This window comes from Ursus maritimus, unplaced genomic scaffold, assembly GCF_017311325.1.
Source record: "Ursus maritimus isolate PB19 unplaced genomic scaffold, ASM1731132v1 scaffold_17, whole genome shotgun sequence".
NCBI classification, from domain to species: Eukaryota; Metazoa; Chordata; class Mammalia; order Carnivora; family Ursidae; genus Ursus; species Ursus maritimus.
The window spans coordinates 18,878,728-18,903,161 of NW_024424119.1; the positions used below are offsets into that span (position 1 = coordinate 18,878,728).

At 39.2% G+C, this 24,434-nt stretch overlaps 1 long non-coding RNA gene across 2 annotated transcripts in view; it reads left to right on the plus strand.

The window, feature by feature from the left end:
- LOC103667009 overlaps window positions 1–24,434 on the plus strand; it is a 164,763-nt gene that overhangs the window by 16,609 nt on the left and 123,720 nt on the right. Inside the window, exon 3 of one of the 2 annotated variants that reach the window (XR_005835198.1) lies at window positions 23,124–23,232. The exons of the other annotated variant lie outside the window; for it this stretch is intronic. This is a non-coding gene — a long non-coding RNA (uncharacterized LOC103667009). The remainder of the gene's footprint in view (window positions 1–23,123; window positions 23,233–24,434) is intronic. 2 annotated transcript variants of the gene reach the window in all.

Here is a 24,434-nt window from a genome sequence, read left to right on the forward strand (position 1 = left end):
TAAAAAAGAAATGACTTCAAAGCCAATAATATGTAGAGAGGCTTATATTTGGTGACATACTTCTAAAATTATGACTGATCCAGGTTCCCACTAAAACATGTGAGTGTTGTATTTACCCAATTCCAAGAGGGAAATCAGGTGGGAGATGCAATGAAGAAGGAAAAAGAAAGACCACACTGAGTGTACAGTCAGGTGTCAGGTACAATCTAATTTCAGAAATGTTGAAATGTGTGTGTCGGGGGGCGGAAAGTGGATCTTAGAATTCAGGAGCCATATTATTGCCATTTGCTAATGATCTCCGTAGGTGATATTAGCTAGGGGTGATGTGGTGATGTTAGAGTTTTCTCTAAAAATAAAAAAGTAGAGAAAAATCAGAAAGTCACTCTGGAAATTTATATTGCTGTCCATCAGCTATTATTGGAGGTCAGAACAGGTTACCCTTTAGAGCTAATGGGGACATTTGTGCGTCGTGTCATTTCAGGAGTTCTACAGAAACTGTACTTGCCTCCAAAGCATTTGTCCCATGCTACCTTAAAACACCTTTTGGGTCAGTCTTTGAGTACTGGTTATATAAGATACCTGGAAAAGGAAACCAGTTCCTGGGTTTCCCCCCTCGCTTTCCCTTAGTTCATCTGCATGCCTTAATCATATATGTTAGCCAGTTGTCGCTATTACAAGCACAGATCCTGACTTTACGGGAACACGGTGCAAAACAGACCCCTCTGTACTTCCTGACTGCAAGCTCAGTTTACTGAGAATAGAAAACTCCTTGCAGGCCTGTGAGTGCTTTATTAATGTACAGGGAGTTTCCCAAGAGTATAGAAGAGAAAGCCCAATGGGCCAGTAAACTCCTTCTTCACCCTGTATGTCCAACTTTGAGTACTGCCTCTTTTGTGTGAGGTTTTAGAAGTGAACAATAAAAATCACTATTTCAAACTGTTTCACTTTGACTTTCTAGTAAATGGATGTATTTAACAGTACCATTTGCCATATTATAAATATCTGAGATTACTTTCTTACATTTTTCTTTAAGTCAGTGTTAGTTTTTGAAATGTGATTTATTTTAAAGGAAGATTTTATATCATTTCTGTAAATAGAAAAACACTATCAGTTCCCATAAATAAAAGATAAATGTTAAATAGATGCATACCTTTATTTTTAACAGACCAAGTGCGAGGGGAAGGTGGGGTAGGGGCAGAGGGAGAGGGAGAGAGAGAATCCCAAGGAGGCCCCGTGCCCACTGTGAAGCCCAGCTCAGGACTCGATCCCACCACCCTGAAACCACAACCCGAGCTAAAATCAAGAGTCAGACGCCCAACCAACTGAGCCACCCAGGTGCCTCAAATAGGTGTATACCTTTAAAACCACCTCCCACTTGGGGAAAGGGCTTAGAAGAGTAAATCTGGGACTTGGAACCAGAGGATCAGAGTTCTGATCTCTGCTCTGCTACTTGTGAGTTCTCTGGTTTGGGGTAAGTCACTTCTTTGCATCCCAGTTTCCTCCACAGAAGGAAGGGTGGTGGGTGTGGGGGGGTGTGGGGGGATGATAATAATGCCCACTGCAAAGGGTTATCATAAGGATTAGAAATGACACTTATAATATCTGGCACAATTTTAAGTGCAGGGACTCAGAAGTTGACGATTATTTTTATAATTATATCCTTGGTATTAGTATATCAAGTTGTTTATCTTTGCTGTCGTCTGAAGCTTTCCCTGCCTGCCTTCCTTTCTCTCAAATGATGTTGGATAAATCAAGTTGCAAAGGAAAGTGGTGGTTCCTTTCACTTTTAAGCCTAAAGTCAAGCAAGTGTGGCACATGGAGTTCACGTTAAATGCAAATGCCCATTCATCAGTAGTTGGTGCCTGGTTGCCTTTACCGACAATGGTTGTGATAGCGGTGCTGTGATTGAGTAATGCTGGCTGTTGGCCCTGAGCACGGAAGGCCAGCGGCTGGTAGTGCTTATTTAACATTAACTCCTGCCTCCTTTTCACCTAGCCCTCTTAGCCATCTGCCTCCTGTGAGGTGCCTCCAGTTCAGGGTGGACTTCTTCCTCAAAAGAGCTCCTCAGAGTCACTTCAAGTAAATTACACTCATTAAGTCAGTTTTCCATCCTAAAATAGTCACCTAAAATGAAGGCCCTCTCAGGCTCCTCTGATACTATCACCTCTTTCTCACTCCTGCAGAATAACTCACCTTCCAGTCCAACTAATTCTTGTGAGAGAGAAAAAGAGCTGTCAGTGTAATTGGGGCTGTTCTATCACTTTCCTTGCTCTGTGATCTATCTTAAAGTTTTAGCAGGTACAATTCCAAGGAGGCTGCGTGAAGGTGAAGTGTGTGAGGCCTGTGCTTTGGTTGGTGCTGAAGTCCCCACAGCAGCTTGCTGGATGCTCATTTACTCAGCCCTGCAAATCGTCTTGGCAATGGGAAGTACCACCAGTAGTGACATCATGGAAAATCATGGTACCTAAAAGACCTTATGATACTGCCCCTTCTTTCCAGCTCATACTCTGGAGTGAACCAGTAAACAAATCATTAAAACAGGAGCAAAACTATTCTTCTGGGGTTTAAGGCTCTGTCCTACTAGGAAAAGAATACTATGGAAGGAAACTTGATGAAAAATACTTAGTAGAACTTCACTTTTAAATGATGTTTGATGCCAACGGATTCTGAAAGCCTGACATCAACATTTCTAATATTTGTCCATTACTGCTTAATACAGTAGGTTAAGTGTGGCTTCAGGGAGCTCAGAATTGCTCACTTCCAAGGAACTAGCAGGATGGTCATTATTTCTCTTATTACTTCTCCTTTAGTATTTGTATTGCTCTTGTCATCCACAGACTGCTCCTTGGTAATTTTTATTACTAACAAACCCATAACCTGATGGGCTTCTCTGGAAATAGAGGGTACTGTGAAGTCACTCAGGATATAGTTATGGTGCTGATGGGATCAATTAAAATGAATCGTAGCCCAGGGAAAGGTGCTTTGTGGAGCATCACAATGTGACAAAGACAGGTTTAAAAATAATCGCTTATTTTATGACCACATTTCACAATCTTGTTCACCCAGATATTTGTGACAGTCACATTCTGTGCCAACATAAAGACTGAGATAGAGGAAGACTGGCAAACATTATGATTTAAAGGGAATTGATGTTTATCGATGAACACTTCATCATTTCCAGGGGCTTTCAAGAAAAGACAGCTTCTTTTATAGATAACGAAAGGGGACTGTTAATTCAGATGGCATCATCTGAAAGTGTTTCTAAGCCTCCTACATACTTTACTTTCCATTTTCTTCTTCCCCTCCATGTTAGAAATCACAGCATCTCTGTGTGATAGCATTTGAAAATGACGCCTCCCCCCCCCATACACAGACACAAAAACAAAAAACAAACTGACTGAAGGGCAAGGTTAATTGGATATGTGAGAATATGCTGTTATTTCATGTTGAATTGGCTATTGTGGTATTAGTTTGTAATATTATTTGGAAATCTGAATTTAATGATGGTGTAAGAACCTTCTAATATGACGAGAGGTTTAAATTACTCACTGCTAGAGTTTTCTTTCTTTATTTCAGCTTTTATCCAAAATTTCCCTTACCCAAACCCTTTCAAAGATTGCCTTACTTCTGAAGTACTCCAAACCTCTGCCTGGCTTTAAAGACTTAATCTCTTTGTACTCCCTCTATTTTTCTCCTCCTCCATCTTCATCAAGTTGTTCTCTGTAATCCCCCTAAACTGTATCTTCTCCTCCCTCTGTTCCCATTCTTACCTTCTCTCCCCACTTTCATCCCATCAAAACCCATTTCCCGGATTTGACATGCCTTTTATCCTCTCTGGCTCTCCAAGTTCAGCAAGACGTATTCAAGGTCCATTTCTTCCAGGGGACCCAGATTACTCCATTCTCTACTAAGCTCCCATTTGTCTGAAATACAATTTTTTTTTTAAAAGATTTTATTTATTTATTTGACAGAGAGAGAGACAGCCAGCGAGAGAGGGAACACAAGCAGGGGGTGTAGGAGAGGAAGAAGCAGGCTCCCAGTGGAGGAGCCTGATGTGGGGCTTGATCCCAGGACCCCGGGATCATGCCCTGAGCTGAAGGCAGATGCTTAATGACTGAGCAACCCAGGTGCCCCTGAAATACAGTTTTTTAAGAAAAGATTTTATTTATTCATTTGAGAGAGAAAGAGAGAGGGCACAAGTGGAGGGGCAGAGGGAGAGGGAAAAGCAGACTCCCCACTGAGCAAGGAGCCTGATGCAGGACCCTGGGATCATGACCTGAGCCATGAAGGCAGACGCTTTTCAGACTGGGCCACCCAGGCACCCCTGAAATACAGTTTTTAAAGCCATGTTCTCTAACAGAAATAAAATACAAAGCATATATGTAATTTTATATTTTCTAGAAACAGGTAACATGAATTTTAATGATATATTTTATTTCATCTGTTATTTCCAAATTATTTTCATTTCTGCATATAGTCACTTTAAAATTATTCATGAGATATTTTAATTTTGTTCTAAGCCTTAGAAATTTAGTTTATATTTTATACTTACAAACTATCCCAATTTGGGCTAGCCACATTTCAAGTGCTCAATGTGGCAAGTGACTACTGTATAACAGTGAGAGTTTAGAGTCTGTACCACATTTTCCAGCTTTCAAACATGTACTTTCGTATTTCTTCTTTTCACCTGGATCAAATTGCAAACAACTCCTTGAAGTTGGAGGCCGTGTTTCTACTTCCTTTGTCTTCACACTTCATTCCTGAGTGTATAGTAAGCTGTTATTAATTGCCTATTGATGGATTGGTAATGGTATTCTTATTTGTGACTCCTGTTTAAGTAATGGTAATATTTACTTAAGCATACTCACTCCCACTACAACTTCCTCATGCTTGGAATTTCCTTTTTTTCCCCCATACTTACCTTATGATCCAGTGACATATTACCTCTGTTTTGTTAGATTTGAATCTTTTGGTATATGTTGGATGGGATTATAGGAAATAGATGAGCATTATTTGCAGTTCTGTTGCACTAGAGAGCAGTATTTTCACAAAATACTCGTTATTCACACAACTTGGACAAAATAGGATTTATAGATGAAATCAACAGGATAATTGCTTCCATTGCTCTTTATTACTTTCCTAACAGAGGCTGGACAAAGACTCAACAAGAGTCTCCTGATCCCGGGACCCAACTGTGAAGCAGAGGCTTTCTGATTTGATTGCATAATGGCAAAGACACAGTTTTACAAGCTGAAACCAAATCACCGGGATAGAGATAGCTTGCAAAATTGCAGGGAGGGAAAGTTGCGGGGGAAGGGAAGGAGACCTTGGAGCGAATGGGGGTAGATGGGGGAGCTGAAAGATGAGGGGGATTCCAGACTATGGCAGGGGTGCCAAAATGGAGGAAAGCAGAAGGAGAATATAAACCCCAACTATTGCACAGTTTTATGAACAATGTACTGATGTGTACTGTTTCTAGCCCTCTCATCAACTTAATTCAAGGCAAAGGTCTCAAGGATAGAATGTTAGAATTATAATTCTAGAACTGTGCCCAATAAACAAGAAGTCAAAATCCATGGTTTTTCTCATCACATAAAATTGTCATATTAAAGTTACAAATGTTATCTCCATAGAGTCTAATGTTTAATGTATCTCATGGTCTTTATTAAGAATCTGTCAATTGGTCCCTAAAAGGCCCATTTTTAAAATTTTAATTATTGTTTCTGTTTCTTACTGGTAGTATCGGTCTTGGTTCCCTGTTAGCTTTCTCCCCGTATGATAGCAAATATGTCTGCTACTGAACAGAATTGCTTCACTTGGCTTAATTTTACATTAAAAAATTTCCACATTTTAAACCTTTGGTACCTTCACATGTTAGTAGCATTTTGACAACAGGGTCTTTTAATATCACAGCCAATTCACTGAAAGCAAAAGTACAAGTCAGGACCACATTGCTTCAGATGAGGGGCTTGGGAGTTCACCATAACCAAAGTGTGAAAATTCTCTTCCAGCTTTTCCCGCTGACCTTTTTTCTCTTAGGATCTCCTCCTGCCTTGGCCAACTCTCTAATCCTGAGTACAGGCCTAGCACGTGTTCATGCCGACTTCTGAAGGGCCTGGGAAACACCCCTGTCTCAATACCACTAGCTAGCCGATGGCTGGCATTCAAAATAAAGGCAGCTTACATATTTTGTCAGTGGAAATGGAAATGTCCACAGGCGGAAGATTTTGCTTTTTAATACTTTGTATCAGTGTTTGGTAGAGTATAATTTGCAGATTGGGTTAGTCCATGATGTTTATGTTTTCTATGTTACATTTGTTTTGATTTCATTTCTTTGAAATGTAATTTTAAGGTTCTTAAAGCCAATAACAAAAAAAATTAAGACTTGTATTTTGTATATCTTTGATTTTTAAATTTCATTTTCTCATAATTTGTTTTTATTGCATTTTATGAAAGTATTGGCTTCCATGGACCCTCTGTCATAGATAGTTTGAAAAACACTAATATTATTACTTGTAGAAAGTAGGCAAGGGATGTTTTCCATATGAGAGTAGATTTTGATAGGAGATAGAAGAAAGGAAACACAGAGCTCTAGACACTGAGAGAATAAAAGAGAAAGAAAAATTGTTTCAGTGTAGAACATGGTTGCCCTCATTATTTGACCTGAGTTAGCCCCTGCATCAGTTAGCAAATCTACTACAAACTTTTACTGAATGTACAATGTATTCTGTGCTAAAGGCATTGTCCTTGGTGCTGAAAGGGATGGGGGTAGTCCTTATTTTCCTCTTGTTAAAGCTTTAGTCCAGGCTTCCCAAACTTGGCTGCTATATATCAGAATCACATGGGAAGCTTTATAAGAAGTATAGATTCCTGGGCTCCATCTGAAAACCTACCCATTCAACATCTCTGTGGATGGCATCTCTGAAGCTGTATTTTTAGAAGGTTTGGGGTGATTTTGATGTTTGGCTTGTGTTGGGTAGAACTTAGGTCTTGGTCACCCCTTGAAATGAGTTAAAGTAGAGTTAGGAAGCAATAGAATATGAAAAATGTAATAAATTCAGCAAGCATTTATTTATTACTCTACTCTTCCACGTGGTGGATACAAGCAAGTTGTTCTAATTAGATAATTAATGCTAGATGCTATAACCAGAACACTCACATCTTAGTGGCTCGGTATAAAAACTTTATTTTTTGCTCTCATAGAATCCGATGAAATGTTCTTGGTTGGGCTGGTCTCCTGGTGAGCTCTTCTCAAAACAGTGGATCAGAAATCCAGGCTCTTTTAACTTAGTACCCAACCATCCTTACTACATTCCTTCTTGAGCTGACTGTTTAGAAGTACTCACAACAATTTAATAAGATGAAAGGAGGCAGGTAAATTAGATCTTCCTGAGTATCCAGGAAGGAAAGGAAATGTTTTGGTGAATACATAGTATTCATACATACATAGCCATTCCAAGGAGTATGGTAATAGAGGCCATTTGATTTTGTATCACAAAGTACATCATCAGTACCTCTAATAATAGGTAGAAATTGTTTGCTTCCTATGGGGTCTCCAAATGCTGCTGTGGCTGTTCTACATTTTAGATATATTGAGGTCAAGGATTCTCCTCTGATCTACCTTATATTGTCTTTGATAGAGAAAAATTTCTTAATATGCAAAAGACAAGCAGTATTTTTAGTGAAATCAGGGAGTCTTACTCTCTAAAATCTGACTAAACCATGTAAAAAATAAAATCTCCAATCTTGAACTCATGAATTTCGCAGTATCTTTGGGAGATAAGTCATCACTCATCCTTGAAATATTAAGAGTATAGTATCGTATATAATAAAATACTAGTATAAAAGGTGGAATAGCTTAGGATCCAGGATAGCATAGAGAAGACAGAGATCTGTCTGGCTTGAAGAATCTTTGAAGATTTTACTGATTTTATGATGCCTGGTGGCAGTGCAGAAGCAAGCTAAACCTTAAATCTGTACAAAAGTAACTTATGAAAAGCTTTTCCAGATGATATCACATGTTATGCTCCCCAGTATTCTCAAAGCTCCATCCTTTCTCATTACCATTCCATTTCATCTCCTTATAACAGTGTCTTTAAGGACGTTTGGCAGGGGGATGGTAGGAATCTTTGTCTTTATATTATATTCCATGATACACAGTCGTGCCAGTGTATTCATTGGATTTGAATATCTACAGCTATTCTAGTTTTCCACGTGCCTCATATTTTAAAACCAACATTGAGTCTTGATGCCCAACAATCAAAATATAGGAAGAAGGGAGAGGACAAGACTAGAATGTTGTGCTTTATAGTCTGATGCCTTGAATTGGGTATAAATGTGAGTTTTCTGTAAAGCTTCTTTAATATTAATTTTTCTCAGATTTGTAAAATATTAATTCTCACAAATGAGCTCTCATTTTTATCCTTAATTATTCCTGTGAATTGTATTTACTTTTGGACCAAAAATCTGGATCCTAGCTGCATTCTACTGAAGGCTTCTTGTGAGTCCCTTTGCTTCCAGCCATGAAAAAGTCTAGTAGGTTCGCCCCTCCCAAGGCCATCATTTTGTATATCTCCCAAGGCCATCATCATTTTACAGATCTTGACTGCTAATTGAGTCCTCATTTGAACAGACCCCAGGTAATTGGGTGTTTTAGTAAGGTTCTTTCAGCGAACTTTTTTCCATTAGTGCTCTTTTCCAGCACCAGATGATTCTGACCTTTTAGTGGTGCTTCCAGCATGCGTTGTACTTCTCCCATCAATTGATCAAGGTTGGCCTCTGGTCGCTGCATATCTGAGGACACCTGAAGGAAGACTGACCTTCTAGACATAATAATAACAACAGGCCTTGCATGAATTCACTTTTCTAGTGTGGGGATTGGTGTCTAAGTCTGAAGAACACACAATCCAGACTTGTCCAACACAAAGGAATGTAAAGCTCAGGGAAATTAGGCGATTTCAGTAGTCATTTAGCTAGTTAAAAACAGGACCTATAAAAGTGAGGTGAAGATAAAACCAGTGGTCTCTCAATGGAAACTTTTTATTGGATTAACTTAAAATTGTTTCCTCTTACTAGGATTATGTGCTGAGTAATTTCCCTTCTGAATAATTATCTTTTTAAGTAATTACATTCCTGGGATGTATCCCTAGAAGTAACAGAGAAAAAAAATGGTATGTACAGAATTGTTCACTGAGCCATTATTCAAAGTGGCAACAATTTTTAAATACCCAGCGTCCAATAAGATGCGAATGGTTAAATAATTGAGGATACACCCAAATGAAGATTATAATGCAGTTGTGGAAAATGATAATTGATGACTTTGTAGCAACCGGAAATAAAGTCTGTGATAGAACGTGAAATTAAAATAGTGGGATATAAAGATGTGGGTTTTCCTACCAGTAAAACAGATTCAGTAGGAAAAGAAGGAACTGAGGGGAGCAATCAAAGGATGATGAGGTAAAACATAAAATCTGTCATTTCCGTGAAGCTTGAAATATGGACCAATAAAAGGCAAGAGAGGCAGGAAAAGCTGCAGTATGACCTATTCATCAATTTTAATGCCCTCATATGGTTGTAGACCCCATGAGGTAATAAAGAAAGAAGCGGTTTTGAAATTGTTCCTTCATGGACACTTGTCTATACAAGGTTGCAATTTCATTGAGAGCTCTTTGTAAACTTGGGAGCATTTGAGTTATAAATATATTCAGATGATATTTGAAATTCCTCAACAAGGTGCAATTTATCTTTTAAAATAATAGCCTTTCCTCAAACACACATGCTGTACATACAATTACAAAGTATTTGAATTTTAACAGTTTTTAGGACTGCTTTCTGCCCTTGAATTGAGTTTTGGTTAAAACAGTCTGAATCTGTCTCCTCTAATAGCAAAGCAGAGGATGAACATACACCAAGGATTCATTATTTTGCCCCTAACAAGTTGTAAAGATAATATTTATTAAGCTCCTGGGAACATGTGTTAAGAACAAAACAAGTTGCTCAAAGATGTTTAGGTTTTTTCAAGAAGCATACCTTGACTTTGGAAGTGGACTGTTAAGGTCGTAGCACAGAACCACGAAGCCAAAGGAGGGTTGAGGAATCATGTTTTCCTTTACCTGCTCTCACACAGGATGTTAGCTAACCTATCCTAGAAAAATAAGGCACCAATTTTTAATGACATCCAGGAAGGCATATTGTAATCATATTGAAGAATGACTTTGTGAGTGAACAGTAAATATGTCTGCATATCAGTGTTACTGCATTTGAAAAAGCATTGCTTAAGCCGTTGAAAAACCTCAAGAATTAAAAAAAGCCTGTGTTGGCACTGGCTGTGAGGTGACAGCTTGTTTTTCAGGATTTCCATGGTTTATGTGCCAGGAAGCAAACCCGACTCACACTGCAAATTGTGCATACTGATACGTGGGTGCTTATTATTTTTATTAATAAAAATTACAAAACTGTAACTTTCTGCACAGCACTTCATAATTAACCATAGTTTTGTTGTCAGATAATGTGCTGAATAGCTCCAGAACAGTTGTAGCATCTTCAAAAATCCACTAATTTCATTCATTTGTTTATTTAATAAGTATTTATTGAGTCTCTGTTATGTGCAAAGTATCATCTTAGGTACTTGAAAGCTTATACACACACACACATACACAGGCACACGAATTTCTGCCCTCAAACTTTGAGGGCTGAAAGGAGACACAAATAACGCAAATCAAGGAAATGTATACTAGAGGACTGAAAGGAGAAGGATCCTTTGCTGCTGAAGCTATTAAAGAACTCGAACTTGGCCTTGGAGGTCACATGTTCCCCTGGTAAGTACATTCATTCTCTCAACAAATATTTTTTCAATGACCATGTGTTGGTAATGAGTATACAGTGGTGAAGACAGATTTAATCCACTTCTTCAGACTTGGGAGTCTGATGGGGAGATAGGCATGAAACAAATAATCACCAAGTAAAGCCAAATTAAAATGATCTCAGGAAGGCTCAGCTGATTCTGAGAGTGAGAACTTCACTTACTGTTGCCAGTAGGGCAGGGCTGAATCAACTGTTCTCCATGAAGGCTGGCAAGGATGTAGGTCTTTGTGAAATAGATTTACTTAGAAAATGATACCTTAAGAAAACTTCGTAAACACTAGCTTTCTGCCAAAAGTTACTATTTAGGCTGTTCCATTGCAGAAAAGAGTGGAGAAAACCCTTCAAACTTCACCTTTGCTGTTACTGAACTTTGATCATTTTACTATTAGAACCTATCTTTTGTTTGACATTGTGGCAGTTTATATAAGTAAGTCTGGAAAACATTCGACAGCTCTATTGCTCTAGTATGTGGTGTCATGCGTTATTGACCTCTTCTCATGAATACAAAGACGTGAAAGTCCATCATTATCTATAGTGTCTCATTTAGCCCCATTATCTACAGCATTTCATTCTCACTATAAGATCACTTCCTACTTTCTGATTTATAGATGCACTACAATGAAATTGTATTTAAAAATAATGATCAAAGGCAGCCTTACACTTGAATCCCTAACCTCTCAGCATACCTGAGGCTCTTCCCTTTCAAGATGCTTCATTAGAGTGTATTTATTATTTCCAATTACACTTGTCTCAGCATTTATGTATTAGTTTTTGATCCAAGTAATTTTGCAGCACAAGTTTACCTCATAAAGGAATTTGAGAATATTCCTTCTGTAAACTTATATAGTTAGCTCCGTATTGCCTGTATTTATGGGTGATGGTATAGTGTGAATAAGTCAGTTTCAGAGATAATATATAGAAATTTAACTCTGAGTTGGTGATTCTCAAACTTTGCATGAGCCCTGGAAACTGTTCATTAATTTTGTGAAGTATTCTGATGAAAGCGGAGCTTCTGTGGTTAAAACAAGGGCTGGAAGCTGGAAACTCCTCATGTCTAGGCTGCAAGGGCCCTACAAGGAGTTTCAAGACTTCTCAGAACAACATTCTGAAGCCTCTACCTCAGGCTAGCCGTCCTCCCAGCATGGGATCCATGGGTTCCTGTGGGTCATGGGTTTCTTCCTAGTGGGCTGTGAACTGATCATTTTATAAGAAAATAATACAGATTTCTGTAGATTTTATTTTTTCCCTATATGTCATTAAAAGCGACTTCTTTGTGATCTCTTTGTGTGTTACTATAGATACAAAAATTTCATACATCTTCATTATTTTTCCCTTTTTTAAAAAATTTAATTTTTTTTAAGGCACTGAGTTCTTTTTCTATTGAAAAGTAGACGCCCACACTGTAGGTGGGTCTTCGATCTTTTAGTTTACCTAAATGAGCCACAAGGAAAAAATGCTTAAGAGATCTTTTCCCATAAAAATACATTCAATTTCTACCTTGTCCAGTCTTGCCAACAGGTAGACAAATGAGCGTGTTTTTATTCCAGTACATTTTATTTCCTCTGGCCATCTTCTGATGGAGGTGTGAAAAGCCAAAATGTGGAGCGCTGGAAGGAAAAGTAGAAACAGCAAAAAGCCACATTAATGGAACTAGCAATATGTGGAAGGGCTTCAAGGTGCTAAGAACACAGATAATGTGTAGCTCTTTATGTGCAAATTCAAAAGCAGCAGATGTTATTCCTCAGACCCTGCCTATCTCTGAGCCTCTGCAGTCCTACCCTTTCCATAGCCTAAGCCTCCTGGACCCCCATGTACAGGGTCAGCTCTACCCCCATTTTAGAAAGCCATCCTGAATGTCACCAGGAGGGACATAAGTGGCTGTCTCCCCTGCTGGCATCCGCATTACATTAGTCTTCAAATTCTTATCCCATCTTACCACTAATCTGAAATGTGAGGTTTCTCTGTGCCTAACTGACATAGGCCATCTAGAACCCTGCTACTCAAAGTGTGGTTAAGGGACCAGTAGTGTCAGCATCATCTACAATCTTGTTGGGAAATGCAGAATCTTACGTCCCGCCTCAGACCCACTGGACCAAAATCTGCATTTTGACAGGATTCCCATGTGACTCATCTATATACTGTTGTTTGAGAAGTGCTGGTATGGAACCCAGTTCCTGCCCTTTCTACCCTAGTGACAGCCTGTCCCTGATGGCGGCTGCCAACCCCCCTGCTCATCTGTCTTGTCAGTACTCCCTGCTCCAGATTGGCCATCACTGTACCGGGCTTAGCTCTTTCAGTACTTGTCATCTTGTCTCAGATGGCCCAAAGCTGGTGTTGCCTTCAGTTTGCCTTCAGTTATCTGCCTTGATCATTTTCAGGCACTATGTATCCATCCAACTGGAATGTCTTTCAGTACTGTCGCTCTGCATCTACCTAGTGCCTGCGCACCCAGTCTGCTGCTCCTGGATGTTAACCCGCCCATACCCTCGCCTAAGAGACATCTTATTAAGCCAGTTATTAACCTGAAGAATTCCTTTAAAGTGATGTTTTTGAAATTCTCCAATGATGACTGATTATCACCTATAAAGGGCTAAACAAAGTTTCAGAATTCTTTTTTTAATGTGTTTTTCGGGAAACTATTGAAACATATGGGTATGTAGAATTTGGCTTTAAGGATATTAAAGTAATAGGTATGATTAAGTTGTACATAATTAGAGAGTAAAAAAAATTATAAAAAAATTAAAATATCTATAGGTGAAAGATACCCAAAACAAAGAGAAAAAGACAAGCATTTAGTCTGGGAGAAAATATTTGTCGCATATATAAAAGACAAATGATTAATACCCTGAATAAATATAGAGCTCATATAAGTGAAGAAGAAAAAGCTTACAGCATAAAACCAAAGGATATGAATAGACAATTCACAGAAGAAAAGCCAGTGATCCATAAAACAAAAGAATGAATGTTCAACCTCACTAGAAATTGGGAAAATGCAAATTAAAACAATGTGACAGTATCCTTTATCCCTCAGATTGGCGTTAATTAAAAGTATTGACTATAACCAGTGAGGGTAAGAAAGCAGTAAAAACTGTTCTGACACTGTTGATGTGAATGTAAACTAGTACGGAGTTTTGGTAGATTTTTAAATTGTAACTGTATTTATCAAAGTAAATATATTAAAATCCTTCAGTCTTTTGCAGTTGCCTTTCTGGAAACCCTTATTAAAGAAATGTACATGTTGCACAAAGATGCATGTGTGTTAATTGAAGTATAGTTTTTAATTATGAAAAATTAGGAAAAAACCTAAATGCTTATCAGTAGGGAAAAAGTAAATTATGGTCCGTGCAAATTTTGGAATTTTATACAATTTTATAAAATTTTATAATTTTATAAAAAATGAATTATATGTATATATAAACAGAGAAAAGTATTCTAGAGGTTATAAATAAGTTTTTCCCTAGGCCTCATCATATATATAGACATTACATATTACATTATACATATATATATTATGCATGTATGTGTATTATATATTACCTGTATATATTTCTCTCAGACATGTAATTTGGTTGAAAAAGCACATCATAGGGGCGCCTGGGTGGCACAGCGGTTAAGCGTCTGCCTTCGGCTCAGGGCGTGATCCCGGCGTTCCGGGATCGAGCCCCACGTCAGGCTCCTCCGCTATGAGCCTGCTTCTTCCTCTCCCACTCCCCCTGCTTGTGTTCCCTCTCTCTCTGGCTGTCTCTATCTCTGTTGAATAAATAAATAAAATCTTTAAAAAAAAAAAAAAAGCACATCATAGAACAATATAGTGTAATTCCATTTATGCTAAAAAAAATCACATTTATCTATCTGTATATACATGCATGCATATAGGTAAAAACTATGAAAAGCTAGAAGAACATTTGTCAAACTAAAATGACAAATTATTCTAAGGAGCTGGGAGTTGGGTAGGGTAAGGATGAAGGGGAACTTTCATGGTTTATTTTCTTTATGTTGTTTAAACCTTTATGGTGAGAATATATGCAGATATAATAATTGTGTAATAAGAAAAGCAATAAAGAGAGAAAAATGCCCACACCAGACATGATAATAAGGGGCATGATTAAGGTATTGTCAAGGTAAAAATTGCCACGGAAAAGCTGCAAGATGATACAAACAGATTCTTCCTTAAGGCACATTTTCCTCACCTGAAAGTTCCTCAGGGTGGGGAGATGGGAGAGAGGGTGAAATACATTTCTAAGATTTTTCTAGCTCAAAATTCCATGTCTTTATCGCCACTTCCAAAGTGTTTTCCAAAGTGGTCGTGCCATTTTGTATTTCCACCAGCACTGTATGAGAATTGCTGTTGCTTATTATCCTCGTTAGCACTTGGTTTGGTCAGGTTTTTTTTTTTTTTCCCTTAAATTTAGCCTTCCTAATATGCATATAGTGGTATTTCCTTGTGGTTTTATTATGCATTTTCCTAATGACTGATGATGGTGAACATCTTCTTATGTACTTGCCATCTGAAACAGATCAGTGACCTAAAATCAAAACCTAAACCTATAAAACTTCTAGAAGACAATGTATGAACTAATCTTTTTTTAAAAAAAGATTTATTTATTTGAGAGAGAGGGCTCATGTGCACAAGCAGGATGGGCAGAAGGAGAGGGAGAGAGAATCTCAAGTGGACTCTGCACTGAGCATGGAGCCAGACAGACATGGAGCTCGATCTCTGGACATTGAGATCACGACCTGAGCCAAAACCAAGAGGCAGACGCTTAACCAGCTGCACCACCCAGGCGCCCCTGAGCTAATCTTTTTGATTACCCTGAACTAAGCAAAAGTTTCTTAGGAAAAAACCTCCTATAAAAACCCATGAAAGAAAAAGAATTGATAATTGGACTTCATAAGAATTACAAATTGCTCTTTGAAAGACACTATCAAGAAAATGAAAAGATAAATCATAGACTGAGAGAAAATATTTGTAAATATCTCATATTTGCATGTCTGATAAAGGCTTTGTATCCAGAATATATGAAAAGCTTTTACAACTCAATAAAAAGCAAACAACTCAATAGCAAATGATCTTATGATTTGAACAGTTACTTCAGCTGCTTCTTTCAATGATGACTAAAATAAAAGATGAACTATCCTTCTCTGGGCATTGATTGAGTTAATAGTTGGTGATTAGTGTACTATCCAGATGTAGCTATTTTTGCTGTAATAAATGTCCTTTCATGATGATTCTTATCTGGAATTTGTAATAACAAGTGATTAGCCTTAGAACGGTTCATTTTTCGCTACAAGTAAATAATTAGCTGATTTCATAAATACTTATATTTTAAAGCATAACTAACTAGACACAGTCTACACAAAGTGAGCCAGCTTTGTCTTTTACTCCTTGACAAGGAATTAGCAAACATTCTGTGGAAAATGATTAGATAAGTCTCAGCTCTTTGCTTAGCTTTCCACTTCCCCATGCTTAAGGTAGGAAATTTACAATATAAACCCATCATTTCTCTCTTTGTTTTGGAGCGGTACAGTCTAAAACAAAGTGGCAAATAAATAAATAAATATATAAAACAAAATGGCATTACCATTCACTGGCCAAACACCTACATGGAACCAGGCAGAATGTTTTAGGGGAACTTTTGGCTGGTGATATTTCTTAACCAAGACAGAATCCACAGAATAGCATCGATTGGGTGTGGCTTCTTTTATCTCTTCTGCTTGTTCCACATCCCCTGTGTCCATCCTTCCAAGAGCAGAGTTATCCCCAACACCCTCTCTCTTGCATCCTCTTTCTTACCCTTGCCAACTCCTTTTTCAACTCTTTGCTCCCTCCTCTAGGTTTTGCCCTTCTTTGAGTCCAATTCTGATAGTGGAGAGGGTGGTGGAGGAGAGGGGAGGGAAGGGGCTATCTCTGTGGTCTGGCCTCAGGGTGAAGTTGACCTACCCTTAATATTTTCATATTCCCAACAGGAGTGCAAATGGATACTCTCATGTAGTCTCATTGTTTGGTTTGATAGTCCTCTTGTAGTTAAGTATGTGAAGTTGTTGGAATTTTGACTTTTTCATGCTATGGATTTGATAAGAATAATTCTCTTGCCTATTTTTATGGTTTTGATCAGAAATCAAATCTCCATTACATAAGCATTTGTAATGTCCTATTCATAAATTTGGCATAGGTCATGTTCAAGAGATGTCTGTTCATTCCCATTGTTTTCAGTTGTTAAAAATTTAAGCAGGCTGTCTCTTTAAAGATTTTTTATCTTCACCTTTCTTTTTTTGAACTTCATGCTCATATATTCTATTGCTATTATAATCTTGACTTGTGCTAATTCTCAATGATATTGGTAGGTAGAATAATTGTGCCCCAAAGACCTCCATGTTTAAACCTTGGATCCTTTTAATGGCAAAAGGGACTTTGCTAATGTTGTAAGGTTAAGGATCTTCGTATGGGGAGATTATCTCATTTTATCAAGGTGGGTGCAGTCTAATTGTAGGAGTCCTTAAGGAGAATCTTTCCCAGCCGCAGTCAGAGGGAAGGCTGAAGCCATAGAATAAGAGTTAAGAAGATGTGTTGTGAGGAATCAGCCTGCTGTTCTGGCTTTGAAGGTGGAAGAAAGATGCCATGAGCCAAGGAATGTGGGTAGCCTCTGAAGCTGCAAAAGGCAAGGAATGGATTCTCCCATAAAGCCTCCAGAAAGGAATGCAGTTCTTCAATTTAGCCGTGTTAGACATCTGGCCTGTGGAGGGGCAAGATAATAAATTTGTATTGTTTTAAATCACTGAGCTGTGGAGTCTGCCAGAGTTTCTCTCTCCCTCTTCCTCTGCCCCTCCTCCTGCTCTCTCTCTCTCAAATAAATAAATAAACCTTAAAAAAAATTTTAAGCCAAAATCATTGTTCATGTAGCTTTTCAAAAAAACTAACATATTTATTAAATATTGGCAAAGTGTATCCAACACAATTAAAAGAAAACATACAAATTATAAGAAATGTAAACACTTAAAATTATTTAAATAAAATTTTGAATTATTTTAGTTCGGTTTTTATGAATTTAATAAAATGTTTATTATTTTCATGACAATGAAGTTTTTGGACTTTTCATGTTCAATGTCCATCTAATTGCCAGTACTTCAATGACATTACATTTAAGCCTACATAAACACAAATTATGAAATATTCAGTATTGCAAAATGTTCTTTTTTTTTTAAGATTTATTTATTCATTTGAGAGAGACAGAGCACATGCATGTAGTGGGGGGCGGGGAGGGCAGAGGGAGAGGGAGAATCCCAAGCAGACTCCCTCCTGAGTGGGACTTGATCTCATGACCTCGAGATCATGACCTGAGCCGAAATCAGGAGTCAGACACTTAACTGACTGAGCCACCCAGGTGCACCAGTATTGCAAAATGTTCTTAAACAACCATGTTTAATTTTCAAAAGCTGATCTAATTCATACCTTCAGACCTATGAATTGGAACATGAAGAGAAGCAAGAAAACAGGTTTATGGTACTCCTGGGAAACTGTATTTCATTATTCAGGAGTCTATTGTATTCATATTATCTGAGAGGAAGGATTTGACAAGTTAATTAATTAGTCTTTTCTCTTATTTGAGCACTTCTGCCACTCAAACCTCCCCACCTAAGTCACTGTTTGTCTCTGATGTCAACAGTGGTACAACCCACAAGCCTTTGCAGAATTCAGGGGCATTTACCTTTTATTTTGAAGTCATAGGATTAAGTAAGATACGTGGGAAGTATTTCTTTGGGGCCCAAATGGTGTGTCGTGAAAGCAGATGCTTGTGGTTGTGGGTCCTGCTGTGCCAGTGCTGAACGTTGGGTCCCACGTGGCAGAGGCACCTGTGTGTTCTTCGGAGACTGTGTGTAAGTCTGTGGTGTGTCAGGCCCTCTCAAGCCCACAGTACAGAGGGGTGGCGCCTCTTTCCTGGGCTTCAGGGCAGTATTGAAATACCTAACACATCCATGAGATCTTTCAGACCATGAAGAGTAATCTCCAGCTTATTGTGCTAACAGAATGTTTCCTTCAGGGCTGAGTTGTATTACAAATGGTCCCCATTTGATTGATGGTCTTCGTACCAGAGGTGCTAGGCTCCAGAGAGAGTGAGGGCAAATGTTTAAGAAGACCCTTTCTCTCATACCATATGTCCCCTTTACCGATTGTCTGCAGTGTTACATTACTTGGGCTTGGCCCTGTTGCCTCCAAATCCTTAGGATCGAATTTTCTTTTCCCCCTGACTTGCATCATATATTTATTCTTTTTTCCCCTCTCATATCTTTCTTCTGTCCACATGCTCTCCTGCAGCTGCACATTGTTCATTTGCAGTGGTTTCCTGTGTCTCTGCTGCCCTAGCTTTGCCCAGGACTTCTCCCTGTGCCAGCTGGCTCTCACCTCCCTGGGTGTGCTTCCTTATTCTGTTGCACTCATTTTTGTTGAGTTGAGAGGGAAGGGAATCCCAAGAAAACCCTGGAGATCTAAGTTTTCATTCTAGAGTTCTTTCCCAGTGGTGCAATGAAAGTGGATGTTAAAGGTTTCTAGAGCAGGAGAGAAAGGAAAGGATTGTCCATATGCTAGAGTCCACCTGAGAGTCTTAGTGTGAATAACCAAGCAAGGTATGATCGCAAACACTGCTCCTTGAAGACCAGTGAGCCTATTACCAATCACTCATTATAAAGTCATACTTTATTATCCAGCATTTATTTCAGCAGGACTTGGTGACATTATAAAAATAAAATATGAGAATTGTTCAAATATTGTAGGATAGATAGCAGTGTGGCTGCAGCTCAGCCATTAGCAAGCATCACTAATTTTAAATACTCTCCTGGTACTACCTGTCTGCACTAAATTTGCATACTCTGGCCACCCATCCCCTTTGCGCAGTAAAAGGGACGTTTTATGCTGTGCAGAATGTTTCTAGGAAGATCAGTGTAAGTAAGCAAAGTAAACCCTTTCTCTAGAGATAACCTCGGGGTTATCTCTCTCAGAAGGGGGCACTGCAGATGCAAAGGCTTGCCTGCCTTGGCACTTGGGAACTGGGCAGCAAGCTGACCTTTAACTTCTTACTGCCCACTCTATGTAGGATTTAGGAAAGGCAGGCATGATACTATCTTCAAATATTTGAGCACCTTCAGTGGTGCTCCTAATAACTACTAATGTTCCCAAACAGTAACTGGCAATCTCACAAAATAAACAAGAACAGCTTTTTTTGTGTGTGTAAGCTCCACGCCCAGTGTGGGGCCCAACTCGGGATTGAACTCATGACCCTGAGAGTGAAGAGTTGGATGCCAGACGCTTAACCAACTGAGCCACCCAGGTGCCCCAACGGGAACAGACTTCTTAAAAGAAAAAGGAACCAGTGAATGAAAACTTCCTCTTTTTTTTTTTTAAACAAAGAAGTTTTATTTAACAAAAAAAAATTAGAGTTCTGCAATTTTCTCAGTTTTTTTTTATTCCTTTTCCTGTCTTGCAGCCTTATGAATATAACCATAGCCTAAAATTCTACAATTGTTTTTAAAAATGGCGTTAACACGTGTTAACCCGGGTAAGTGACTGTGATCAGCAAGTGCAGGCTTTGCCAAGCCTGGGCTCCCTGGCTCTTCAACAGCTGAGGACATTTGATCTACATCTGTGGACTCAGCCCTGAGCCCTGTCCCCAGTTTTCTAAGGGTGATCCTTTTGAAGACATAGTTCTTTCTTTTTTTGTGAGTAAGTCTAGAGCAATGGTCCTCAGCCCTAGCTGCATATGCACAACAGGTGAGGAGCTTCTACAGAACATCAGTGCCTAAGCTCACCCCCACACCAATTAAACCAGACTCTTTGGGGGTGGGGCCGGGAATCTTTTTAAAAAGACCCCAGGTTCTTCTCATGTTCCACCAGGATTAAATACCACTCTTCTATTCTAGAGTAGTGGCTCTCAGCTAAGGATGATTTTTGCTTCCCAGGGGACATTTGGCAATGTCAAGAGACCTTTTTGGTTGTCACACCTGGGACGGTGCTATTGGCATCTATTGAGTAGAGGCCCAGACTGACCGTCAACATCCTGTAATACATGGGACAGTCTCCACAGCAAAGAGTTATCTGGCCCACAATGTCAGAAGTTCCAAGGTTTCGAAACTCTGATCTAGGCTGACACCAAGGCTCTGTGTCAAGTTACCCTCGAGCTGATGCTGTTGAGATTCTAGTAGCATATTCCAGATGTGATATCAAGATTCTTGCCCAATTTCGAAGTGTCAGTTCCTACAATTCCCTGTCCCAAACCTTAACGTTTATTAGAGGAATGAAAGATTTTCAAAAGGCTGACTGCCTTCTTGCTTGCCTGGACGCTGAAGAATTATTGCTCCCAAATGCCCATTCCTGTGCTCTGCCTATCTTTTGGGACACAAATGTTACCATCTATCAGACTTCCTATTGCCAACTGTTTTCCTCTTTACAGAGTTTTTAATATTAGAGTTTTAATTCTAGTGTTCTGTTTTTTTTTGTTTCTGTGGTTACATGAGTAATCAATGGCAACCCCCCCACCCCAAAAACCCTCAGTGGCTTTATTTATAGGTAGGGGGTCATCTAAGATTCAGGGAAGAATTGGCCAGCATTTAGAAGAAAATTCTAATGTAACATGATTGTCAATAATGAAAATGCATGCTAGCAGGAGATTTATAAGTAAGACATGCATGTCATTGCCCCAGGAGACCTTTCCTGAGCAGACTGCTTTTAGAATCAGAATAAGTCTGATTGAGAGAAGATTCAGTAAAGGGAAGAGTGAATGAATAGCAGCTCCTCGCAGTTATAGGGATAGATGGGCAAAGGTGAACACAAAAGACATATAAACTTAAGTGTAACACCTTTTCCTGAGACAGTCCAGCCCCCTGGCATTCTGAGGACAGAAGGGAGAGACATCAAAGCAGTGGGACTTTGAATTGCTCTGAACTCCTTACCCAGGCCCCAGAAAAGTCAAAATTTACCTTCTCAGTTCTGGGTCCCTGATGTGGAGCTGGGTTCCCAGATTTAGCAAATACAAATGAAGGGCCTCAATTAGATTTGAATATCAGATAAAAAATATGTATTTTTTAGTGTAAGTATGTCCCAAATATTGTATGGGGTGTATATATACTGAACAAAACATTGTTGCCTATCCTAAATTCAAATTTAATTGGGCATCCTGTCTTTTATCTGGCAACTCTAACCTGGAGATTCCTTCCAAGCAGAGACGATGAGGAGTAGACCAGATAGGATAACACAGAGCTGCAAGTACAGGACTTATTACCTACCACTGACTAACAAAGTTGGTAGAAGAAGCAGTGGGTGAGGGGTACCCAGAGGCTCTCTCATATGCTTATACACAAAGTAATCCTTTTACGATCTTAATATCCTTTCTTCTAATGACCTCATTCTTCACAACTCAAACTCCTCCCAAATTTCTATTCAGACAGCCCTCATTTTCTGACATGCAAAATTAACCAGACCTAGAATAGCCTCTTTTAATTACTGTTTACTTCATTTGCATGCATTTTTTCCTCCTTCATTATAATGTCATTTCCATAAGATAGGGAACCACTACCAGTGTAACCATGAATGGAATATGTGCAGAAGAATTATGACAAAGATTTCAGGGGTGCCTGGGTGACTCAGTCAGTTAAGTGTCCAACTCTTGATTTTGGCTCAGGTCGTGATCTCATGGTCGTGGGATTGAGCTCCGAGTGGGGCTCCACGCTCAGCAGGGAGTCTGCTTGAGCTTCTCTCTCTCCCTCTCCCTAGGCCCCTTACCCTGTTAACTCTCTCTCTCTAAAATAAAAAAAAATCTTTAAAAAATGAGTTTTGACAAAGATTTTTAACTCTACTTATTAAGACTGCTTGTGTGGGGGCGCCTGGGTGGCATAGCGGTTAAAGCGTCTGCCTTCGGCTCAGGGCACGATCCCGGCGTTCCGGGATCGAGCCCCACATCAGGCTCCTTCTCTATGAGCCTGCTTCTTCCTCTCCCGCTCCCCCTGCTTGTGTTCCCTCTCTCACTGGCTGTCTCTATCTCTGTCAAATAAATAAATAAAAAATCTTAAAAAAAAAAAAAAAGACTGCTTGTGTGTTCTTGGCTACTCTGGTAGTCAAAAGAATGCAGATAATTCTGTAGTCCTATTTTCTCTTTTTGTTTTTTCTTTCTCTTCCCATTGTGTTTGACTTGTCCTTAAGTTTTGCATACCTTTAATTGTTAACTTTATGATGCCTTTTTTCTTCCTGTTTCATGGATCTTCTTTTTATCCAGGACTTTCTGTTCAACAAATAATAGTTGATGGACATGTAAAACAGGAGAGACAGACATGCTGCACAATTCATCAGTGTCAAGCAGGTGGCATTCTCTAGGATAGACAAAGGTAAAGTTTAATGGGCTCTTATAATTTAAGGGTGTTTGGTTTTGCCTAATTTGTGTGACCCTAGTGATCCTACAGAAGTAGTAGTGTATTTTTCTGAAACAGGAACTTCAGCCACAAGTACTATGAGGCTTGTGGGCAAAAGCACGTAATTAGTGAGTAAGCCCAGCTGACTGCTTGGCATCTGAATGTTGATAATGCTATGTTCATTCATTCATCAGGGAGTATTCTAGTCCTGGGGATTCAGAAATTAATAGACCTTGCCCTCATCAAGGAGACAGATAATAAACAAGTAAACAAGAAAATAAATAATTTGATCTCGGGTAGTGGTAAGTACCATAAAGAAAAATTAAGTGGGATGAGGGCTAAGTGTAGCATTAGGATGCTAAGTAGGGTGCATTTTTAATATGATGGTCAGAGAAGAGTTTGCTAAGGAGGTAGCATTTGATAAAAATCAGACTGATGGGAAGGAGTAAGCCAGCCATGTCACTATTTGGGGGAACCTAGACAGAAGGAACAGAAAATGCAACAGCTTGAGTTCAGGAAGCAGCAAGAGGCTGTAACTGAAGGGGAGTGATCATGGAGAGTGGTAGGAGGTGAGTCAGAGAGATAAGTAGGGGCCAGATCACGATGGAGCTGGTAGTCCACAGAAAGGAGTGCCACGGGCAGCCATTGGATATTTTAAGCAGGGGTAAGACAGGGTCTGAATGAAAATTTAATACATCACGCTGGCTGCTGTGTAGAGAATTGATCAGGGGAGGTGGAGTTGTAAAACAAGAGTGAATAGGGAGACCAGTTAGGAGTATTGAAATAGAACAGGCAGAAGAAGATGTTGCCTTAGGTGATAATAGTGGAGGTGGAGATAAATGCTTGGACCATATGGCAAATGATGTGAATAGCGTCAGGAAATAAGAGGAATCAAAGATGATGGGCTTCTGGGGCGCCTGGGTGGCACAGTGGTTAAGCGTCTGCCTTCGGCTCAGGGCGTGATCCTAGCGTTATGGGATCGAGCCCCGCATCAGGCTCTTCCGCTATGAGCCTGCTTCTTCCTCTCCCACTCCCCCTGCTTGTGTTCCCTCTCTCGCTGGCTGTCTCTATGTCAAATAAATAAATAAAAATCTTAAAAAAAAAAAAAAGATGATGGGCTTCTGACCCAAGCAACTGGGAAAATAGGGATGCCACTTGTTGAGTTGAAGAAGACTAAG